Source organism: Aulostomus chinensis, chromosome 14, assembly GCF_037954235.1.
Source record: "Aulostomus chinensis isolate RoL2024-O1b breed Wild chromosome 14, RoL_Achi_v1.0, whole genome shotgun sequence".
NCBI classification, from domain to species: domain Eukaryota; kingdom Metazoa; phylum Chordata; class Actinopteri; order Syngnathiformes; family Aulostomidae; genus Aulostomus; species Aulostomus chinensis.
Window position 1 is genome coordinate 11,878,736 of NC_141333.1, and position 17,620 is coordinate 11,896,355.

Genomic DNA, 17,620 nt, shown 5'->3' on the forward strand with positions numbered 1-17,620 from the left:
GGGGTCTTCTGGGGATCCCCCTCATAAGATCCTGTGTGTAAGGACAAAATAAGAGCCTTAGGTTGTGCCCAGTCCAAGGATGTCCCCATCTTCCTCAATTCCCAAGCAGCCACGGAGACAAAGAAGGTAAATGAAAGGAAGGTGATGTTACTTAAAATAATTCATTAACAGAAAGGCTTTAACTTCATCGAGTGTAAAGGCCAACATAACAAACAAAAACAATTCTACCTCAAAATAAGATATAAACTGACAGAACAGATGACATTCTCTCACCTGCCATACTAAACAAAAACAGGATTAATAAAAATGGCAGCTCACCTCTGCAGTCCAAAAACAAAACAAAACAAAAGAAAGTCTTGAATGTAAGCTTTGTGTGGGCAGCTGGGATATGAGGGAGATGTGATCTGCTCTCCTGCTGCAGCAGTGATGCCATCTTGGCTCTATCTACACCGGCATCCTACTGTGGCAGCCAATCACCAGTTAGACCCCAGACAAACGGACGTATCGTCTCCCAGTGTGTTGCCTAATCTGGTGTGCATCCTGTCAGTTGTTTCTTAGTGAAATATGAGATGAACATGAAGTGCAACAACAAGCTAAATCACAGTCATGCCTTCATGTTATAGTCCTACTTGATATCTAGTTGTCTTCATTCTGGTATAGCAGGCTTACAAATATCAATATAAGATTCCAGAACTACCGCCAGATCAGATAAGATCATTTCAAATCAGATCAGATCGGATCGGATGTCATGAGATTGGTTAAAATCAAATTAAATCAAACATATTCACATAAAATCAGAAAAACAAGTTTGATTTTCTCTTTCAGGATGGCAGCTTGTTAGACTCTCAGTGGCAGGCTCTTTCACTGACTGTGTGACATACGGTCAAAAAAGAGTGAATTGGGACACATACAACCTACACCAACATGATATTGGAGTGCTGGCTTCCTGGTTTAGTGAGAGTTGACAAGCAAGGCCTTATCAGACCAAGTCAACACTAAAAAGAGTCTCTGGACTGAGAATGCATGAAAGGCAGAAGTACTGAGAGAGAGACAGAGGGAGAGAGAGAGAGAGAGAGAGAGAGAGAGAGAGAGAGAAGAGGAAAAAAATGTGTGATGAAGAGCCAAGAGGAGAGGAGAGAAGATGAGAGTGAAGAGTGGAGAGAAAATGTGAGGAAAAGAATTAGGGAGAGAAACGAGATGTGAAAACAAGTGGAAGAAGCAGGTGAAGAGGACGAAATGTGTTAATGATGGACCGAGAGCAGAGGAGCAGATGGAGGAGAGGACGATACTGATGCATCTCATCTTTTTTTTTACATCATGATATGAAATACTTTTTGTTTTATATTTTTTTCAGTCAGTTAAGGACATTCAGAATGACGAAGGAGAGATAAAGGAGTAGAAAGTACAGCGAGGTATCATTCAAATGTTTTTATATGCTGGAATGTAACTTAATTTAAGTGAATGTTCTTCTCTGAGTCCAGAGTTCAAAGTTCACCCATTATGAACGACCCACACGTCACCAGTTCTTCCTAAATCCGTCTCACCAACGCGTTTGCAAGAAAATTCACGAAGCCGTCTCACCTGTGATGAATCTAACTTAGAGGAGATGTGTCAGAACATGAAACAAACCCAACTAAAAGCTGACATCGTTCCGCAGCAATGACCTTTTGTTTATGTAATCAAAATACAAAAAAGAAGTCAATGCAACTGTTTGTGAAGATGAACGCTATGATCACAAGACCTGATATTTCATTTCTTTATTTTTAGAGGCTTTCTGATGTCGATGTCAGAACAATGTACTTGGCATTTTTATCACTTCGTCGAGATTACAGAGGTCTTTAAAGCGATGATTGTTTTTAGACACACACTCACACACACACTCACACACACACACACACTCACACACACACACACACGCTGCAGTTAATGAAGTCTATGCTTGCAAAAACGGATAAAAGCAACTCTTATAATTGAGAAAAGAACAAATAAGATCATGCTAAAGAAAACATTAATTATGCAGTTTTTATATAACTTCATTTTTATTTTTCTTATACATGGGGGGGTCCTCTTAAAATCATGGTTTTTATTCATCTTAATTTTGGGGTTTTGATTTTGTGAGGGTGTTTTAGAGTAACGCGTCTGAGAGGGAAGTTACTGACACTACAGGTAGAACTACTAGATACTGCACACTACAGCCGCTCATGGCCAGAATCAGAGATACAACAGTTCATTTGTGAATTCTCAAAAAAAAATTGTCAAACTCTGAAAGCAGCTGAATTTGAACAAATTAGTAGAGATACTCGTGTCTGTTCTGGGGTCCGCGCTCTTCTGGAGAAGGGGAGTTTTAATCTGTCTGCTCTGAAGATGCATCCCAAGAATTTGAGGGGAAGAGAGCTTTTACAATTTAAAACATTTTTTTTGAGCTTTTAACGTAGGTTTTTCTACCAGTCCTTTGCTTTGGTACCAGCAGCATCTGTGGACTGCTTCCATCGGGTGAATTATGACAGCGAATGTGAGCTTTACTCACATGGAGGTGTAAATGGGTCATTCTGAGTCTGCTGAGGGCTTGAACGGCCAAAGGTGGCGACACTCTTGTGTGTGTGTGTGTGTGTGTGTGTGTGTGTGTGTGTTTATATCATGCAGGATGTTCAGGTGGATGATTTATGAACCCAGCTTCCTTCCGGGTCCATTAAAAGATTAAGGTGTGTCTGTCTGTGTTGGATGATTCGCTTTGGAGGTGATCTGGATCAAACCGCAGATCCTGGATCCTGAAGAATGTTCTAGGTTATTGGCGGGACATTCAGTATCTATTAGGGTTTTTTTACTTCCTTGAAATAGTTGGGAGAAGGTTTTTAGTTTCCAGAAATCCTTTTGATCGTATATAATGGTCAATAACACAGAACAATTTTTAAAATATTTTGGGGAAATCTGTTGAAGTCATGATTGCCGCGAAGGTGATACGGAATCGTGTTCTGACCTGAAAGACTTTTTTTTAAAGTACGTGAGCAAATTTTTATGATACTATTTGTATCAACATTGCCTCCTTTTTGGAGGTGTTAGCTTTCTGCTTGCTCTATAATGATGCATTTTATGATATATAATAAACCAAAAAAAATGAGCCACAATTTGAACAATTTCCATATCATCAGCTGAGATATTTTTGGGAAACTGCACTTCCCCCGTAAACCGCTCATTTCCTTCCATCCTTACCTCACGTGTATCGGCTCGACTAAAAAAAAACAAAAAAAAAAGAAGTTTTAATGTGATCACCCCGGCAGAACCGCCTTCACTCAGAGACTTTGGCTTTTTCAACGTGTTCATCCTCAGGGAGACTTTGTCAAGACAGGCAATTTATCAGATAATAAAATAATGATCTTTGTAATTAGATTAATTCTCCTGATCATGACCCGTGCACTTTCAATGCCAATTACCATGTAAACACAATCTCCGTGTGATATTCCAGGCTGATAGCTGTGTGCCCAAATCAGAGCACCTCACATGTATCCTCAGGTCTAATTAAATAATAACTCCGGCTCCTCAAGCATTGTCAACTTTTACTTCTCATGCTACTGCATCGCTAACAACAGCTCTCCTGCCAGATGACATGAAGAAGTATGTAATGTTTTCATCTGCAGCCAATTTTTGATTTCTGAGAGAAATGCAAATAGGATTTCTTTTTGGAAAACAAATATAGGCTAATTGATTTGACTCTATTTTTTGTGTGTTTTTTTTTTAAATTTCAAATAAATCTTGAATGTGAAACAGTTTCACAACAATTTTGTAATCATGCAGCTCAGGTTTATTTATGAGTGGAAAAGTGTAAAGTCACCCATAATCACAGGTCTTCATGAAGCAAACATCATAAAATTACAGCCACATACCCGTACTGTCATCAGTTGAAACCCCGCCCCCTAGTTTGCTCTCATTGGCCGGGACTCCTATGTAGACAACGTTAACATCGAGCATCAGAGTCCTAAGAAAACAACGATATATAGTCAGTAACTGCTATTAGCTTAGCAGGAACTGTAGCATTCAGCCAGGAGAAGATATCGACCCTGAACCACAACACCCTTGAGTTGCCCGGTCGGCAGTGACGGCCAGTCACCGCTCGTCTCCTCCTGACCCTCAGTTCGAACCCTCTCATCGAACGTCAGCGTATATGGAGGTTGTGAGGAAACAGACAATGGCCAATAAACTGAAACAACTTGTTAGAAAAGATTTGTTTTTAAAAATGTGAAAAACATATATTTAAATTACCATGAGAGCAATAGGGCAGGGATTGGCCACACCATAGCACGATACGGGGGTCATAACTTTATCTTCATCTTATGTTGGGATATGATACAGTGGGATACATTTACTACAGCACTTTACATAATTTATTGGGAATCCTAAAATAGAACTTAAAGTCATTGCTGTGTAGTCTAACAATATGTACGTATGTGAAGAATATGCCAAAGCTGTAGGCGCTGCTTGAACATGACAGTCTAGATTTGTGTGTGTGTGCGTGTTTGTTTGTGTGTGTGTTAAAAAGGGTAGTAATATTGATATAGTACTGCAAAATAAAACATTGCAATATCGTGCGTAGCTGATTTTATCACAGTTTTACAAAGCAGACCAGACAAGCTTGTAAATCACGACTGTGATGCACTCTCTCTCTCTCTCACACACACACACACACATATATATATGTGTGTGTGTGTGTGTGTGTACATTAGATATTGAATTTTCTAACAGTTTCACGCATGGAGGCTACCCGTGTAGGCAGCTTGAAAAGAATACAAACTGAAAAACTGTTTTAGAGAAAGTTTTGTGGAGTGCCAATCAACCCAACCACATCAAGTCATTTCTGTCTCAGCAAGTTGGAGACCATCAAAGGAAGGCAAACAGTAACTTCTGTAATTAAAAGGCGCAGAAGAAATTACTTTGGCCCATCTAAAATTGAAATCCTGGTTCCGAGTCTGGTGCAGCTACTATAGCACTGACATCTGCAATCTAGCCTGAGCACAACCCTTTTATTTCCTTATTTCATGGCAAATAAACCTCATGACTACAACTGACATAATATTTGTTGCTCTGTCAGTTTTTGTTTCAGTCTTACAGGGCTTCTCTAATGACTGAGGAATATCAACCTGAACCATTTCTGCATGCAAATGCACCTTTGTACAACACAGATTTCAAACGGTGTCAGTGTTATAACAGTTGACAGCCGCTTCATGAACACACAGCCAGCTCGAGGCTGCAGAAACATCAGCGAGCAGGTCCACACATGCAGGGGTCTCCAACTGACTTGTAGCCCCGTCTGACAGCATCGGCTCAGCTGTTTATGCATTTAATTCAAGTACAGCAATACATGCAGCAAGCCATGAATCACAGAGAGGACATTTGGCTGGCATAAATCATTTATATTGACTTTCAAGTGGACAGAGTCATTTATCGTCGGTTCAAGGAGACACAGGCAGCTAACGGCACTGTCAATGACGTGTTTGGAGAGAGCTCATAACAGGTTTTCACGCCGTGATGAGATGTACGCCATCAAGCGAGACAGTGCTAAAACCAACATCCTCTTGCTTATCAGCGTCATAAAGGAATGCATGCACAGATGTAATAGATGGATATTGAATCAGCACTCCGTCCTACACCCTGCAGCTGCCATTGTAAATTATCGCCTGTCATATCTGTGACATTTCAGCAAAGACACTTGATGTGGTGATATGAACTTTTGGAGCAGCTCCAGGGGAGGTTTGCAGCCGAAGACCCCGCGCCAGCCGCTTCCATTTCAGACTTTACTTGCTGTTATCAGTCGATCTTAAGAAGATAGATCAAAACATGAAAACAGCAGCAGTATGTTGCCTGAACAGAGATCAGAGTCTGGATAGGTTGATCTGTAATTCACCATGTCTAATCTGCAGCAGGCAGGATGTTTGATGAAAACAGCTCGTGGTGTTGGGAGATGTGATAGTTCTGTTAACATTACAGGTATCCATATGTCCAGGTGGAAAGTTAAACACAAACATGAAAGTCACAAAGTAGCTAAATGATTCTCTTTCTTTAAACGCACGCCAGCATTAAAAGAAAATACTCAGTTCAGAAACCCAATAATGAGAAACACCTGTAATTACTTGGAAATGTCAAGTTCTATGACAAAAGCGTGTGTGTTTAGACGGAGGAGAGTTTCAGCTGATACACAAGCTTGTGTGTGTGTGTGTGTGTGTGTGTGTGTGTGTGTGTGTGTGTGTGTGCGTGCGCGCGTGGAGGTAAATGACATGGTGAGTCATTTTGTATTGCAGGTTGTTTCTCTAATCGTCTTGTTTTTCTGTTGAAGTTTCTCCTGAGGGAGAGCCGGCCAAGTTCTGAGATGGAAACGACAGATGGGTAGGACTCACTATTCCCACGTGTGATTGTGCTGTCTCGCTAACGGAAACAGCCCACAGGATCAAATACTGCCCACAAAAATACCAGTTAACATTCTTAGCACAAAAAAATGAAGAAGACGAAGAAGAAGAAGAAGAAGACGAAGAAGAAGAAGAAGAAGAAGAAGAAGAAGAAGAAGAAGAAGAAGAAGAAGAAATTTTTGTTTTTTGTTTTTACAAAGAGAAACACAAGAGATCAGGTGGGTCTCTGAAAATCACTGCAATTCAGTGTGGAAGAGAGAGGGGAGCTATGTTTAAATTTAAATATTTATATGTGTATTTGGGCAAATGAGATAGAGGACCAGTGACACAACATGGGGAATTGCACTGTGGGAAATCTGTATAATAAGGAAATAGGTGAAATCGATGTTATCAAACACCAATAACCAGCTAACACTTGAAACAAAAGCACAAAGACTTGTTCACTGAGAGGACCAAGATGGGATTTACAGGTTATTATTTTAGGGGGGAAAAAGCCATTGCTGATAAGATATTCAGTTTACGATGAGATTAAAAAAGCCGTCTTTCATCAACAAAATGTAGCGTTACATGAGCCTGCATTTTTCTAAATAGGTTTTATATCAGAATCTAAGTTGAATGTTTGGGTTTTTTGGCTATTTTCTGTCTTAGATTTAAACTAAGGTGAGCTGGGTCAGGGATGCTTAATCCATTTACAATTTATCGCACACGTTAACCCAACAACAAAGATTAAATGCCAAATTTAAGACCACGTATGTTATTTCAGGAAATGTCAAAAGTGGTCAACAGGAGTCACGATTAAGTGATGAGGTCGGTACATCTGATGCAGCTCATAGAGTCTTTATAGCTTAGCGAACAATAACAGTATTTTCTACAGCAGGAGTAGGATCATGCAGTATTTGAATGCAGTTATACCCCTCTTGAGGGTTACAGTGTCCCTTGACTCCTCTGCTGAAGCTTTCTTGGCTCCACAAGTGCTGTCGGACAAACCGTTCATACACTCACAGCAAACGTGTGTCTGCCATGTTTCCTTGTGGCTTTAACCACAGCTGACACTGAGGAGGTGGAGGTGGTGGTGGTGGGGAGGGATAAAAAGAGGACGGAAGATGTTTGTATTGGTATTATTTTACACATCAAAAATGAAGTGGGAATGTTGAGGGGGCGGCCCGTCCGGGGTGAACCTGGCCTCTAACCCAAGGTCAGCTGGGAGAGGCTCCAGCCGCCTCCCCCTCCCCTGTGACCCTTACTTGATAAGCAGTATAGAAAATGGATGTATGAATTTTGAGGGGAGAAAAGTAAGGTAACGAGGAGCAAGCAAATATTTTGTAGACCAGCCTTCCATGGACAAACCTTAAAAAGGATTAGTGTACTGTGTGTAGCCTGAGGCCAAAGAGACTAAATTTAAACTGAAGAAAAACAGCATTTGAAATTATGAAAAAGGTCAAGAAACATCAACAGAGATAAAATATGGAAAAGTCTTAGCAAGTAGGAAATTTTAGTTGTGTCTTTTTCTTCTAATTTACTGTTTTTTTTTCCCCCCATTTTGTTGTAAACTGCTTTTTCTTCATCAAAAGAGAAAAAGTTCACTTGCGCCTCCTCATCATAACTGACTCTGCTCCGCGTCCACGGCTCCCTGCTGGACGACACGTAGCTCTTTGTTTGCTGAGTTGTCATTTGATTTCAATGCATCAGGAACAATTCATGACACAATGAAAATAACAACAAAAAAACAGTCTTCAAGACGAGTATGCATATGTTCGTCATTTCCAGGTGTTGCATGAAAAAGAAAATGTAAACAACAACAGGTATTAATTTGATTTGTGTCAGTAAATATCCGCCGTAAGACGGACTGCATGGCGCTGAGTGTGTTGCGCTAGCAGACAGATAACAAACATAAGCTAAGAGTACAATATAAATGAAACGCTTTATCACGGCAGGTCTGTCGAGCTGCAGCAGGATTCCGTTTCATTTAGTAGCCGTAGCACCGGATTGTGAAAACAGGTGATTGTGAAGACGTGTTGTTTTTGCTGTTGCTATTTCCCCTTTAATAGCATGCCATTCATCTGGATGCCATTTTCTTGTATAGAGGAGTGCCCAGTTAACAAATGGAGAAAATCCATTAAAATGGATAGCTTTCTAATCAACACAAAGCTACCAAGACACAGAGGCACAACCTATTCTCAGAGACCCTCTTAATCATCCAACAAACACAATTATCACTGCATCCCTGGGAGCTCGGCTCGGCCTGTGTTACTTGATATCCTCAATTCCAATGATTTCCTCCAAAATCCAATACTAAAAGATGAATCTGAATAAAAGAAAATCTCCCCTTCGATGTGCGACGGGCTAGTTTGATCCGTGGTAGGTCTGTCTCATGAGTGCACTTGTATCTTTCTCTCTAGAATATAGCCTTGTGGGTGTTTTGTTTTTGCCACTTTACTATTATGAAAGAAGAAAAAAGCATGACAGGGGAAACTTGTGTTATCTCAACAGGACGTCGTGCAGCAAGCTCTCTCTCTCTCTCTCTCTGCTTTACAAACAGACCAAAATACTCAGTAGATTCCACTTGAAAATCTGGGGGCTCTCAGAGTTTCTCTGAGTCTCAGCAAGGGTTTCATTATTTTTAATGCATGTGTTTATGGGACATTACACATCAATGTCAAACCAAAGTAGCGTCTTGCTGGAAGCGGCTCTCAACATACTGCTGGAGGGGATAATAAGCTGCCAGTTCATGGAGGTGCGTGACAGTGTCGACAGATCTGATGCTATTCCACGAAATCCAGCTCTTTGAGAAAAAGGCAGAAACTTTCAAGATGGGGATTGGATGAACCGTCTCCTCTATCAGGGCTAACTTCAACCAATCGTCTCAAAAAACTGACGCACAAGCCAGTTGGGAGAAGAGCAGAAACATTTTTTTGCATCAAGAAAATCCTTCAGTCACTCCACAGTTCTGGTGTAACTAACGCTATAAGGGGGCATCGACGCAAACCTCTTCAGGAGCCGCCACCGTTGTCGTTGCACCTGAAATAGTGGTTCAAAGAATGAAGACAAATACACAACAGGATTATTGTGCGATTTGTGAAATCACCAAGTAAACGTGTGTCACCAAATCAAGACTGTGTGATTTGCAGATGTGAACAGGTACAATAATATCACCGGCTGATGACTGAAAGCTCCAGAACAGCCAGTAATTATGGTGAAACTGTTCAGTCACCCGCTGATCTCAAGAATATTGCTCTCTCTTCAGTTCTGCCACTTCACTCGGGGAGCCGCAGTTGTGTCGAACACTTGATGTCAAATGTAACGACATTAACATTTTTCCTGCCTCACATGTAAAAATCGGTGTCAATCAAACGCTAAATGTCACCTCCGGAAAAGTTCTTTTGTATTGTCGAGGTGAAAACAGGAGTGTATATTGTGGATGATTCATGTTTTTGAAGGTTTTTTGTTAGACCTGCCTTCACCAGGCTACCAGAATCAGCACAAGAGGAGACAAAGTGTCCACACACGGAGCTCAAGGGTTAACAAACGAGGTTTATTAGTGTACAGTGGTCAAGGTTTCTCTGAGACACAAACAAGTGGAACGCTAATAAAACGCACGGGGCGCAAAAACTAAAATTTGGAAAAACACTAAATCTAAACACGGGCAGCACTATAAACTGAAGGAACAACAACAAAAGACCACCAGACTAACTCTGGGGTGAAATATGAATTTGGGGGAAAAATAATCAAGGCCGAGGAATCAGCCAGCCAAATAGAATGGGAACGGAAATCAAAAGGTCAGCACTCAGCTGCTATAATCCGGCAAATGACTAACAAAAAATACCACAGAAATACTGGGTCTTCTGGCACACCTTAGTGGCTCAGGAAAAAGTGGAGCAAAATCACACTTAGAAAAAGTAACAATCAACGAGGAGTGCTCTCTACTCGGACTAGGAAGGTAACAATGAGAAAAAACTAGAAAACAGCAACAAGAAAGCAAACTCGGAAAAAACTTACAAAATGCACGGAAGGTGAGCAGGTCAAGACGACGGATGCTAGTTAATATTCCGGCACACGGAAACAACCAGCTCGGACTTAAATACCTAGGGGGGGGGGGTAATCAGGGAATGGATTCAGCTGGTGTTTCCTGTGTGCCGCAGCGTGACTGACAAAGGGAGCAGCCAATCACCAACCAACAGGGGCGGAGCTCGGAACTGGGTAGAGAGAGGGAAATAGCACAGGAATGCTGGATCATAACATTTTTAGGGTTAAAGTGCATTAAGATGTCACCTTACGGTTCAACAAATAAACTCAGCGGGAACACATCGAAGGATTCTAACATGTTTTTCGGTCCTTAAGTGCTGCTGGTTCTGTCTGTATTAACATCTGTAGAGCTCAAGCACCTCAAGACACACTCGGAGAAAGGAAAACATGTCTATGAATAACACCATTCGTCCATAAATGATAGGCTGTGAAATACGGTCGAAAGGAGGCATCATGAAGAGGTATTATCAGGCTTGTCAACATGGCCTGTCTAAAATAAATACCACATGCATCTTTCTTCTATTTATCATCTGTTACGTTATGCCCGCTGTCCTCTCTCTCGTTCCTGATTAAATTTCCATTAGCCATGCTTACTAGCTGTGCCAGGGAGGGGAGCTCCAGAGAAATGCTCTTTGAATGTGATTGCTGTGAGAGGTTTGGTAATGACAGAGGTTGTTTTCTGTTTTCTTTTTTTTTTCCCTTTTAGCAATATACACTATTTGACAGCGTGTCTTTTTCCAGAGCATTTCTGGCTTCTGTCTTAGAAGCTGGCAGGAGGTGAATGGAAATGCAAAGGAGACTAGGAGATTGAGGGAATGGAATAGCGGGATGAGGGATGTTTCATTCGCAGTGAAAATATCTCTTTGTGTGCACTATTTACGAATTAAGATGAAAAACACTGCCTGAGGGTGTTGAGAGAAAAATAATCTTTTCTGCAGGAGACTGAAAGGTAAAGCCCTATTTTCATCTCAGCGTGAATTTACCTGCTCAGTCTTTAATTAATAATCCATTAACATCCCCAAATCCTGCAGGTGTTGATTTAATGTGGTGAGATTTGGCTTCAATTTCATATCCCAGATCTAGAGATTTTTGCTTTACAAAAGAAAAGAAAGATATTTTTTTGCCATTCCAGTACGAATAAATTGCCTCGCTGAGCTCAGAGAGACCCTCCTGCATCACTTCTTTGTAACTCAAGAAAGCAGAAGGAGCCAGCCATATATATTTAGCTCATGGTGACTGGTGACTAACAACTGAAAACTGTCCAAAAATATCCATTTACGAACTCTCAAACATAATCCATGTCTTCTTTGAGCTAAAACAACATATAACAGTAACAAAAGGGTTATGATAAGTTTGTTTTTTGCTCAAATCTGTTTGTAGATCATCGAGTGTGTAGCTGAATAAAAAAAGACATGAATTAAAGCAGTCACTGGATGGGTTAAAAGTTTAAAGTGAGTTGCAAAAAACCCCACAGTTTTTGAGTAGTTTTGCTGTTGTTTGTAATGTACATGGCTGGTTCTTCCTGCATTCCTGAGTCACAAAAAAATAACAGACAGGCAAAAACGAACAAAAAAAAACCCACTTATGAGCTCAAGACACCTATTTTTAAGTCTTTGAAGGTCAAAATCACTTCAATCTCAGCTGCAACGGTCAGATATCGTAAAATTGTAATCAAATGAAAGTCACCGAGCAAGATTTTGTCAGTGATACGCGAAGTGTTAAGTCATAAAACTTGTTACCACTTTGTTAATGCTTCAGGTGACCACATTCATGAAGCTGACAAATGTTTCTGGAGGTCCGGTGTGTATGAGACTGCAACTTTCTCTAACTAGCTGCAGTTCTCCTCGGTTTCCTTTAATGGCAAGCTGGATTGATTAGTGCGGGGAGGATGGGCGGCCACGCTGCACGCTGCCTCATTACTCTCAGTTTGCAGGTGTTCTCGATGCTTCGGTGCCCCTGCTTCCTTGGCATAGAGAAGACAGAGGACAGAGACCAGACCCACCTCGTTCATCTTGTGCGCTGTGATGGAGGTCATGCTGGAAAGCACTCTTGCTTAGAATAAGTCGCTGGAAGTGACAGATGGAGTCGCAGAATGGGAGGGAAATCAGCTCAGCCTCAAAGTGTTTCATTTGTTTTTCATCTTGGGAAGGCGGCTGCAGGCACACTTTCGATGACAGCACCCGCCAGTTTACTTCATGGTTATGTAAGCCGCCCTGACTCAGTGTGCTTGACTTTTGCTCTATCTTGATGAAATTACAAATGTGTAATGACGGTTTATTGTAGGTTCACAGCAGCGCAGTACATCTAGTCTTACAGCGTGTTTACGTTCCAACAGCAAAAATACTGAAGAGCTGTTGAAGGCAGATAATGAGCTGAAAAATAATGTTCTCTTGTCATATTAGTAAGAAAAATGCTGATTTATATTGATCAGTCAATCAGAGACTGATTAACAGCAAAGCTTGATGGTTATTTATGACGCTATTTTCTAGCCCTATCAGCCAATGGCTTTTCTTCCTGTCTGTTAGACAAAACTCAAGGTTAAAAACTGCTTATGATATGGTAGAACATATTTGTGCTTAAGAAGAACATTTCATGAATGAGGCCCAGTGTTTTGACGGGAATAACTTCCTGGATTATGTTCACTGGCAGAGTTTTGTGATGCAAGGCCTAATTTTTAAGTACCCAGAACACAAGTGGGTGGAGCAGATGGTGAATGTACAAAGTGCAGCACCAGTGTTTTCTCTTAGTATTTGTATCTTTGGATAAATATAATTTGCACAACATTTAATATCATTTTTGGATAACTTTCATTTAATAAAATTGGGGTCAATTCTTGCTAAAACATTTTTTTTGGGGTGGGGTGGGGCGGTAGCCCGCCGACGAACAGAGCTAGCTGGAACACACAATGAGACCACAGCATCAAGTACAGGTTCAGATTGCATCAAAATATCACCGAGAAAGGAATATTTATTTCACATATCTGTACAAAAGCATGTTGAGCATTCATGCCAGAGGGAACAAATATTATGAGACATTCTTTGTCACAAACCAAGGATAAAAATGATATTTCACATTTCTAAGGCTGCCGGGTGGTTGCTGTCTAACAAGGATCACTCTTCTTCTATGGTACCTGCACTTTACCCTCAACTCAATAGTAGCAGGTTAACAGGCGCACACATCAGGGCTAAAGACATTTGTATAAATTTCTAATACCTAGGAGCCCACAATGTAAACAACCTTGACATGACGTGTCTGGCTTCACCCGAGACTTTGATCCTAAAGGCTGTGAAAAGAATAAACACAGACACAGCAGACGTTTAACAATGCTTAACTCATGTACAAGGGAGGGGGAGAGTGGCCGTCTAACAACCGTAGGGTTGCTGGTTCAATCCTCACTTCTCCCGGTGATCATGTCCAAGTATCCTTGAGCCTGATATTGAACCCCTAATAGCTCCTGATGGCCCTGTGATGGACTGGCGACCCATCCAGGGTGAGCCCCGCCTCTTGCCCAGTGTCAGCTGAGATCGGCTCCAGCCCACGGCCTTAATGGATAAGCGGTACAGAAAATGGATGGATGGATGGATGGATCATATATGACGAAGATATCAAGGAGAAAGTATATTAAACATACAAATCAGGATAATACCAGCAAAATAATACATATTTAATGTTGCTTGGTGATACTGATTGCGATCAACGTCAATTTACACTTTTACCTTGGAAGGTGATAATGTCTTGTCAGCATTGTATAAGCGGGCTCCCCCCCAGTGGCCAAAAAAACGTACAAATTCAAAGGTAGAGATGCCAATGCATGGTCCCGAATAACAATGCATGGTATTTATGAGCAGAGCACAAATGGATAGAATCATATTCTGTAATTTCTGTGTGATGCAGGAGTAGAAGACAATAAATTTCCTGCTCATGCAGGCCTTTAAGGGCAGGTTGAGGAAAATGTGAGAGCGTTCTTGCAGAGTCATTGGAACGAAATGTGCAAGTAGAGACTGACTGTGTATTCAGCCGCGCGCGCACACACACACACACACACACACACACACACACACACAAAAGTTGTTTATTGATAATAAGAACATCATCAGCAAAGAAATGCAAAATAACGCAGGTTTGTTCATACAAGCTGTCTCATCCATGACAAAATCGAAGTGCATAATGTTAACGAAATGGCCGTCCAGCTTGTCATAGTCGTCCTAATTGCTGCGAGCGCAGGGATCCGACTGAGACAGAAGTCTCATTATTCTGACTTTCATTTCACAAATACTTAGCAAATTCTTTCTTTCTGACTTCAGCTGCTGTCACTTTTTGTTCCCTCTCTGAGCCCAGTAGTTCTGGATCATAAACTCCATCTCCTCACATTTGCATATTCTCTCCCAGAGCCATAAAGTCTGCACTTGCCTCTGTTGTCTCTTCAGGTGAGAGGGTAGACCATCATTAAAAAAAATCAGACTTTTCCAATTGCGAGGGCACAGCAATTAAGCAATGTGACCAGACCTGTTGTTTAAGTCTCTTGAGTTTATGCAGCTTATTGTTGGGTGATGTATTATCTTGACAATCTTCATGGGCTTTAATTATTGGACCATTTAAAGTGTGCTGTAGAGTTCATCTTTGCTCTGTAACACTCAATACAGGGCTGCCAAGAAATAAACGAGTAGGTGGGCGGGGGGCAATTAGAGTGTAGGGCCACTTCCACTCAACTCTTGTCCCAGTTGAATTCTATCTTCTCATTTTGGTTCCAGTCAATAACTCAGCCACTGGGTTTAACTATTTATCGGCACATCAAACTCTCCATTGCCAGTGTGAGTGGCTTGTAAGAGGGCAGGGAAACTGTCATGGTGGAACAATGGAGTTGGGTCAGGTCACTCCAATGTTGCTGTTATTATCCTTTCCTTTTTCCAACGACACATCTGACCTGCCACTACAGCAAATGAGGTTGCCATGAATACATGACGATGGAAAGATTCAAGTTTGATAAAAAATCTCTATCTCTATCTATCTATCTGGATATGTGTGTCAGTTTTTAGTCACGTGAATTCTCCTGTCCTGTGTTTGCTCTAACTCTGTTTTATTATTCCTTACTGTACTTTAATTGTGAGTCTCCTCTAGCTTTACTGGTTACTGTTTTTGCCTGTTTTGTTTGCTCACCTGTGTCTCGTTAGTCAATCAGACCACAGTCCTGTGCTGCGTCTGAATTACCAAGTAGGTCGGATCGTAGGTCTCAGAGTAGGTCGTAGGCTGTCCGAAACCACAACTGGTGCGAGTAGCGACCTACTTTGCAACCTAAATTCAAGCCTAAACACGCCCACATTGTAGGTTGGTTCAGGTGCATCCTACGGAACTTCCTATGGCCCACAATGCACCGCGGACTTCTTCTTCGTCCCCTAAAATCTTGTGGACGTGCAAGCCAAGTTTGTGCCAACAACAGTCTCCCATTCTTATGCAACACAAACATTTATAGTCATTGTTGATGACTAAAGTTGTCTTCACACCTTTACAGGTGCGTTAATGTGCTTAATAATAGAGAATGAGTGAAAGGTGCGTTCAGAGTGGAGTGCAGTACGACAGCCAGACCAGCAGGTGGGGGCTTTTGTTGGTGCTGTCTACCTATTCGCGGTATCTATGCAGAGGTCGTGCTTCACCACCAATTTTCTAGGGTGTCTGAATGGTGCCGCCGTGTTCAGGCTGTAGGAGAAGGCTGTAGCTGTAGGTCGAAGCAGTAGGACGTAGGTTGCCACTTGGCAATTCGGACACAGCCCTGGACCTCTTTCTTACCCAAGCAGCTCCTTCCCCGCCCTCCTGTTCTCCCGCCTGTTTCTGCTTTGGCACGAGAGGGAGACTGGGCAAGCTTCCTGCCAGGCTGGCTGGGCCGCTGTTTAGATTGGGACACAATCAAAAGCAGGACACATTGCAAGAGTTTTAAAATGTTCACTGATTGTCAAGCCTAAGAATCTTCAAAGATATTTTACCCTCTAGTCTCGAAAATACTCTCTAGAGATAAATTGAAAGGACAATCCTGTCAAGAGCAGTGTGCTAGCTAACGTTAGCCACCGTTGACCCTGTCTGGACCCTACAGAAGCTACCACAGAGCTAAGAACTACGACTGCACCTCTTGTGACGCAAAACAAGTTAAAACATGTTACTATATTAAATTAGCTGAAGTAAACCATAATATGATAAATTTATCATGCAATGAATGATACCTTTGTATGTGTGTGTGCGTGTGTGTGTGTGTGTTCAGATGACCTTTTGTGGCCAGCGGTCTGAGGATTGAATATGCCGAAGTGCTGGAACACACAATCATCATGAAAAACAACATACTTTTATTTTTGATGCTTAGCTGGTTCAGCAGCGAATACTTTCCACTTTTACTGAAGTAGAATTTTGAATAAAGACTTGCACCAGTGTAATATTTTATGAGTATTTTTACTTTTACTTTAGTAAAGGAACTGACAGAGAGAGAGAGAGAGAGAATTTTCAAAGGTGTAACTTTTGTTTCTCCAGAGTTTTGCATGTTTATTGGTAAAGATCTCCACATGTCCCCCTCCTCTTCCTGCTTCTGCTTCTCTATGGCATCACACCATTAAATGTGACAGTTTCTGTGTTTGTTAAAGCCATTAATGCTGAAGCTCAGGGACTTAAATATTCAACTCAAGAATCCTATTAAGCATTAAAAAAAGGAACAGATTGCCCAAATTAAGACAAAACTGTACAGTTGTAAAAATTAATAAATTAAAAAGTTCTTTTACGCTGTCTTTTGCTGTTTTTCTCGAGACGTTTGCGGGAAATCACAAAATATCTGCTCATTAAATGGATGAATTGGATATTTTTAGCCTGTAACATGTTGTTTGGAATAAATTATTCTATTCCGGCGTGGCTACTGAGTGTCTCTGTTCAGTCAAATCTTTCCCTCTTGAACACATATAAAAGCCTTGTTTGGAGAATAAAGCAGCACTGTTGTAAAGGTCACATCAGTTCAACACAAAACAATTTACAATTCCATCATGGACTGCCATTTATTAGTATCAAACCACTGCTACAAAATTACATCAAACATGATGAAAATGGACTTGCATACGTGCTATACACAATGTAAGCTTTAAATTAAAAGTACATGAATTGTATTATTTCTGGACAAATATCAATATATATTTATATATATAGATATATCAATGCCACTTAAAGCCATATAT